Genomic DNA, 8,242 nt, shown 5'->3' with positions numbered 1-8,242 from the left:
AATAAATTTCGTAAAATTACGAAAATCGTTTCATACACTACATTTTCGTTGGCCCAACGAAACTTTCGTTGGCTCAACGAAAATATGAAATTTTTCGTACCTAATATGAAAACCTTCATCAATTAATGAAAACGTTTCATACACTTTTTCTCCCTTTTTAGTGCCAAAAAATCCAATTTAATGAAAAGATTCATCACTTAACGAAAAATTTCATTCTCATTTTAAAGAATAAAAATAAGAATTTTTTCCTTACTTTATCAAAATTTTAATTAAGTAACAAAAAATTTCATCAACTTATGAAATTCAACATTAACTAACGAAAATCTTCATCAATTTATGAAAATAAATGATTGGCTTATGAAATTCTTCATAGACTAATGAAATTTTACATCGGCTTATGAAAAAAAACATCAGTTAACAAAAACAAATCGTTGTTTTACGAAAAAAACGTATACTAACGAAAAAGTGCATACAGAGCACAGTTTATTTTCGTTTCTTGTGTGCATTCCTGGTAGTCGAAGTCACATCTCAAAGATAATATTCAACCCAGCAAGTGCGCAGGCAAGCGGAATAAATTTAAAAAAAAATTGTGTGCTAAAAAAGTTTAAAATAAAGTAGTGAAGGTAAGATAAATAATTTATTTACAATAAATCATTATAATTATGTATATACTAGCTCGCAATAATTTTGATTATGTTTCATCTTTTCATAGGGAACAAAAGGTGTGTCGACGTTCACAAAATTATGGAAAAGGGATCCCTTCACCTGTAGATACTTCAACACTATCCCCAACGGAGATAACATCGAATGTATGCTGAAAAAATAGAGAGAATCGGAATTTATATCGAAAAAGGAAAAAGTCCCAATACGAGCAATATATCGTCACCATTCCCAAAATCTCCAAATTTAAGTCTTGGAAGAGTTGATGACCAAAATGAGTTATAGGAAAGTAAGTAAAATTCGATTTCATTGATTTCTATATATTTATATAAAAAAAAATATTTTTGTCATTTTAAATATTCTAAATTTTTTGTTTTGTTTTTCTATTTCTGTTTCCTTTCAGATTTTAAAGATGTCATCCTTATGTACTTAATGGATGGGTACTTAATCCCGACCCAAAGAACAATAAAGGAATTCTTTGAAAAAGAAGAAAAAATGTACCTATTATTGAAAATTTTCTGTGCATTTAATTTAATTTTTTTATTTCATGATTAAAAATCCAAAAATTCAAGTTCAAAATAACAAATGTTTTTGTTTTTAATTAGAAAAAAATTTTCGCTTCGCTCAACTTTGTTTGAATTTCAGGTTTTTATTCCAAATTTTAGGGAAGAAAAATGGACGAAAAATTTCGTTGGCTTACGAAAAAATTCGTAGGCTTACGAAAATAAAGTAAGTATATATAATCTACTAAAAGAATAATTAATACAACGAAAAGTTTCGTTAGCTAACGAATATTTTTTCGTAATTTTATTAAAATATTCATAAAATTTACGAAAAAATTCGTTAGCTTACTAAAGTTCCTTGCATAAATAAATGAAAAAATACATTGACCAACGAAAAATATCATCGTGTTTAATTAAATTTTACGTTAATTGATGAAAAAGTTTCGTAAAGTGATGTAAAAATTCATTAATTTTCGATCAAAAATTTTTATGAAAAATTTCATTAAAATACGAAAGTTTTCGTTAATTGATGAAATTCTTCACTAACGTATGAAAGCCATTTCGTTGAGCCAATTAAATTTTTCACCGGCTGAAAATTAATTAAATTTTCGTTGGCTCAACGAATTTTTTCGTTGTATTTACGTAAGGATTTGGTTCAGTGTATAACCGTATGATGGTAACAAATTAATATTCTATGTCTATTCCAGGTCTAGAAAATATAATTTTTAGCCAGCTATTTTTCAGCCTTCCCTCTGCCAGACGCATCCAAAGTGCAGTCAAAAATCAACTTTTGGCGTTTTTTTAGGTATTACCCCAATAAATGATACACCAAAAAATCATAAAAAATCCCCTGATTTCAAAAATGTGGGTACCAGAAGTTTTTTTTTTTAGCTTTCGCCACGCCAGACCGCTTTGAAGCATTTAGAAATGCATTTTTCTAATAAAAAACCAAATAGCTTATTTTCTGTTGGGTATAACCGTATGATGGTAACAAATTAAAATTCTATGTCTATTCCTGGTTTAGAAAATATAAGCTTAAGCCAGATATTTTTCAGCCTTCCCTCTGCCAGACGCCCTAAAAGGTATCTCAATAGTACGGGAAAGTTAGATTTTGCTATATGGGGCATGGGGGTCTGGGAAAAAATCCGAAATGCATTTTGACTTCAGGGCTCGAAAGGCATAAAGACACGAGTCGTAAACCAAATTTTGTTCAATCGCACTAAGAGTCATTTGGCCGCTATTTTTTTTTTAATACAAATTTTAGGTTTTCACATAACTCGCGTATTTTTGAACCTACGAAAAAAAAATGTATGACAAACTTGAAATAATTTAATTTTCTACAATATATGTTAAATAACATTTTGCGATTATCCCTTTGGTTTAAAAGTTAGGGTGTTTTTTTTAAACACGTCAAAAAGTGATTTTCTTATTTTTGTCATATCTCTTTTACTTGAGCGTTTTTTAAAAAATTTGTTCGTTGTAAAAGTTGTAGATCTTTTAATTACCTTCATTTGTTACAATATTGGTTTTTCGATTTGACAGACCGTTTTCGATCTGTAGGCAAAAAATTTCAAAAAATTGCAATTTTTTGTATAGGGACAAACAAAATGATTCTTGGTGCGGTTGTACAAAATGTGGTTTTAGACTCTTTCGATCCCTGGGTTTATGCTCTTTTAATCCCTGAAGACAAAATGCATTTCGGATTTTTTCCCAGACCCCCATGCCCCATATAGCAAAATCTAACTTTCCCGTACTATTGAGATACCTTTTAGGGCGTCTGGCAGAGGGTAGGCTGAAACAAAACTGGTTTAAACTGACATTTTCTAAATCAGGAAAAGGCAGAGAAAGTTAATATTTGGCCATCATATGGTTACTCTGAACAAAAAAATATTATTTCAATTTTATAAGAAAATAACAGAAACTAGGTGTTTTTTGTATGGAAAAACCTGTTTGGGAAACCTTTAAGGGCGTCTGGCAGAGGGAAGGCTGAAAAGTATCTGGCTTAAACTTATATTTTCTAAACCAGGAATAGACATAGAATTTTAATTTGTTACCATCATACGGTTATACCTAACAGAAAATAAGTAATCAGGGTTTTTTATTAGAAAAATTCACTTAAAAATGCTTTCAAGCGGTCTGGCGGGGGGAAAGCTGAAAAAGAAACTTGCGGTACCCACATTTTTGAAATCAGGGGATTTTTTATGATTTTTTGGTGTATCATTTATTGGGGTAATACCTAGAAAAACGCCAAAAGTTGATTTTTGACTGCACTTTGGATGCGTCTGGCAGAGGGAAGGCTGAAAAATAGCTGGCTAAAAATTATATTTTCTAGACCTGGAATAGACATAGAATATTAATTTGTTACCATCATACGGTTATACCTAACAGAAAATAAGTAATTAGGTTTTTTATAAGAAGAATGCACTCAAAAATGCTTTAAAGCGGTCTGGCGGGGGAAAAGCTGAAAAAGAAACTTGCGGTACCCACAGATTCGAAATCAGGGGATTTTTTATGATGTTTTGGTGTATCATTTATTCGGTTATACCAAAACGCCAAAAATTGATTTTTTGCTGCACTTTGGATGCGTCTGGCAAGGGAAAACTGAAAAAGATCACTGCCAGACTTGTTCCGTTGACATACTGTGGTGCATATCTAGATATGTGCACACTCGAATTTCGGTTATATCAAAACTGCCAAAATATGCTGCCGGCTCTTAGACTATAATCGTATGATTCATAGTCAGGATGTCAAGTAAACCGTTCTACGAGAGGTTCTGATAATAATGGTTCCCAAAAATTATTTGTTTACTTCAAGAGTACGACCTTATTTATTAGCCCGGTCAATTTAGACATCCGAGGTTACATTAATTCCCAGCAAGCTGAAAATTGGTAGGATTGTTGAAAACACCATCATAAATTAAGTCTAAAAAGTCCTCATCGATCCGAGGTGTGGAAAAAAATTTACGGGGGGTCAAATGTCACAAAAACTGGTTTTTCACGATTTTCAGCTAAACGGTAAGTCTTATCAAAAAATTTTCAATGCAAGAATTGTAGACCAGGTCATTATATATAAAAAGTTTCATGACATTTTTTTTCCTAAGACCCACCGTTTCTTAGGTATAACGATTCAAAAAGTTGAAGTTGAGTTGCAATCCTCATAATCAGGCCTATTCTGAAAAAAACTCCCAACTGAAAATATCTTGAAATTTCTTTATGTTTTTTAGCTTAAATTTCGTTCTTCAATGGTTAAGAATATGGGAAAGCAAAAAAAAATGGAAATTTTCACCATTTGTCTGATTGGGGCCCTTCTCCCGAAACCAATTTCCCTGGGAATTTTTGTTTAGAATAGGTCTGAACATATACAGGGTGTCCGATAGAGAATGGACAACCCTAAGACGGCTGATAGCCACTCTTATGACTGTTCTAAAAACAGATAGAAAAAAGTTCTATCACAACCAGTTCATAAAATATTGGCTTTTTTTCGTTCAGTGTATTTTAAATTTTATCATTTTATGTTTTCGTTCACTACAACCACGAATGAATGAATTTTATTTATTTCTTTTTTTTATAATTTTCTACAATAATTGGATGAGTACATAATCGCTTTAAAAACTGCAAAGCTATTGCACATTTTCGTAAAAAAATTTTGAAATCTGTTTTTTGATGCAAAATGTGAAAAAAGTATTTTATGAAAAATTTTAAACACCTGTGGTATAAAATAAACCTATGGAAACCTAAGTGGCCAACTTTCTTAAAAATATTCCCCTTAGACGAGAATATTTTTAAGAAAGTTGGCCACTTAGGTTTCCATAGGTTTATTTTATACCACAGGTGTTTAAAATTTTTCATAAAATACTTTTTTCACATTTTGCATCAAAAAACAGATTTCAAAATTTTTTTACGAAAATGTGCAATAGCTTTGCAGTTTTTAAAGCGATTATGTACTCATCCAATTATTGTAGAAAATTATAAAAAAAAGAAATAAATAAAATTCATTCATTCGTGGTTGTAGTGAACGAAAACATAAAATGATAAAATTTAAAATACACTGAACGAAAAAAAGCCAATATTTTATGAACTGGTTGTGATAGAACTTTTTTCTATCTGTTTTTAGAACAGTCATAAGAGTGGCTATCAGCCGTCTTAGGGTTGTCCATTCTCTATCGGACACCCTGTATATGTTCAGACCTATTCTAAACAAAAATTCCCAGGGAAATTGGTTTCGGGAGAAGGGCCCCAATCAGACAAATGGTGAAAATTTCCATTTTTTTTTGCTTTCCCATATTCTTAACCATTGAAGAACGAAATTTAAGCTAAAAAACATAAAGAAATTTCAAGATATTTTCAGTTGGGAGTTTTTTTCAGAATAGGCCTGATTATGAGGATTGCAACTCAACTTCAACTTTTTGAATCGTTATACCTAAGAAACGGTGGGTCTTAGGAAAAAAAGTGTCATGAAACTTTTTATATATAATGACCTGGTCTACAATTCTTGCATTGAACATTTTTTGATAAGATTTACCGTTTAGCTGAAAATCGTGAAAAACCAGTTTTTGTGACCTTTGACCCCCCCGTAAATTTTTTTCCACACCTCGGATCGATGAGGACTTTTTAGATTTTATTTATGATGGTGTTTTCAACAATCCTACCAATTTTCAGCTTGCTGGGAATTAATGTAACCTCAACCCCTTATTTTAGACTAATTTGACCGGACTATTATATAGCATACACCAATTTTTTAATTGCTCTATCTGGCAAAACAAATTAGGAGTTTCAATCAAAACCAACATTGCGATGAAGAATTCCAAAAAAGTGGGTCTCCTAATTCCGTCCGTCCGTTTGTGCTTCCGTGAGGCCATCTGTACACATTTCCACAACCTAAACGGTTGGACGGATTTTCTTCAAATTTAGTACAGATGATTTTTTATAGAAAATGTACCTCCCATACATTTTTTTTAAGTTCATGCATAGTTTTCAAAAAACGGCTCTAACGATTTGTTGCATTGTTAACCCACTGTAGGCACACCTCTTTTTTGCGAATTTGGTTTATACTTTTTCTGGTCGCTAGAACTTTTTTCGGTCTCACTATTTTATAGAGAATCATATATGAAATTGATGTAGAATATTCCGAGGAATTCGAATATTGTATTCACAATTCAAAAAAATTTATTTTCACCCTTATAAAGAAACTTTTTTGTGACCACTTTTAATTCTTGTCCTGCCAAATTTATTTAAAATTTATAAAAGACAGTTCTTAAAACCTACAGGTTATCTAATATTATAAAAGGTCTTTGAGCTGCAATTGCATTTGCATTTTTTTTTACAATTGTTTTTTTTTTTTTTAATACAAAACGTAAACGTTTATCCGTTTTTCAAGAACGGTATTTTGATTTTTTTGACAATTTTGATTTTAGGTGTTTTTTGACAATTTCTAAAAATTAAAGATTGAGAAAATATCCTTAACGAAAGAAATCAAGATGCATACTACCTACTTTATCGGATCTCAAATTCATATAAGGCGCAACCCGTTGAATTTATTTTTTTTTTTTTTTCAAATTTTTGTTTATAATTTTTATCTACCAAACTTTTAGGTATATCTAAAAAACATTGAATGTTATTAACATTTTATTTTCTCCATTCGACTACAATAAATTAGATCATTGATTAAAAAAAATAAACTTATTTGGAAAAAGAATTGTATGTTGAAATTTTTTTTTTTATTCTGAATTTGAAGTACATATCTTCGAACAAGCTGTGTGTAGTAATCAAGCATAAAACTACTAAGCTCCTCCATTGTAAAAAAAAAATAAAAATAATATGGTATAATCAAATTTAACGACTTTTTACGTTCAAAATTGTATATAAAATTTTATTTAAATATATCATTTCCGTTTCCTGACCGGAAGTAAATTCACATGTTAGCTTTAAGCTTCCACCACATACACAAACCAGAAAAAAAAGCTCCCAACTGGAAATTTACATTTCACTCAAGCTTTCTACTAAACTCTCTGTTAACCACACTGTTAAATTCAATAACATCCCTTAATAAAACAAACTTAAATCGTCACTGGAAAGCCAAAGCAAAAAAAAAAAATTCCATTACATCCGTTTTTGTTTTTACTTTTTCCATACATCCAACACACTCGACTTCTTTGTGCGTAAAGCTAAAAAAAAAAAACTCATACCCTCTTCCTATACAACATTTTTGTTTTTATTTCAAGTTTCAACCCCAAAACGTGTGTATAGAGTGTAGCTCCTGTTTTCTTAAAGAAAAAATAACCGTCAGTTGTTGTTCAGTTGAGCAAGTGTTTAGTTTAGCTCTCTCTTCCAAATCCAAATCTTTTCAACCAAAAAAGAAGAACAATTTAAAAAAAAAAGAAAATAAAGAAATAACATCACATCACCGGAAATTGTGATTTACCCTTAATTTTTTGAATCTACTTGCTGTTGTGTGATTTAATTGAGTGCATTAATTAATAGTGACTTTCTTAGTCATTTTATAGTCGTCGTTGTCTTTGAGTCGCCATATATTCATTCATCATCATTATCATGTCGAAGTCAACAAAACTCTTCATCACGGGACTATGCCTCATTGCTACAATTTCATTTAATGAAGGTTTGTATTATAAATTAACAAAAAATTTAAAAAAAAAAATTATAATAATTTTGCCAAATTCACGAGGACACTCCTCTTGAATGTTCTTGAGAAATTAATTACTTTTATTAACTCGAAAAAAACAGTTTTTTTTTTTGGGGCGAATGACCCATCATAATAATTAACGTCGTCGGGACTTTTACATGCAGAATATAATAATAATTTTCCCCCAAAGACGAAAAATATAAATATAAATCGTCACTCTTTGAGGATTTTCCTTGCCATCACACGTGACAGGTGATTGCTGTGCGCGAACGATTGAGCTAGGGTAACCTTGGATCATGGCCACTTTTAAGTGTAATTGCTCTAGTGAAGAGGGGAAAACGAAAGTAAGAGATATTTTCAGGTGGATGATGTCGATGTGCATCATATTTTTTGGCCAAGTTCATAGAATTTTACATTCAATTTGGTTCTCAAGTAAATTC

Source organism: Episyrphus balteatus, chromosome 1 (genome assembly GCF_945859705.1).
Source record: "Episyrphus balteatus chromosome 1, idEpiBalt1.1, whole genome shotgun sequence".
Lineage (NCBI taxonomy): Eukaryota > Metazoa > Arthropoda > Insecta > Diptera > Syrphidae > Episyrphus > Episyrphus balteatus.
The sequence above is the reverse complement of the archived record's forward strand: the minus strand, read 5'-3'. Positions refer to the sequence as shown.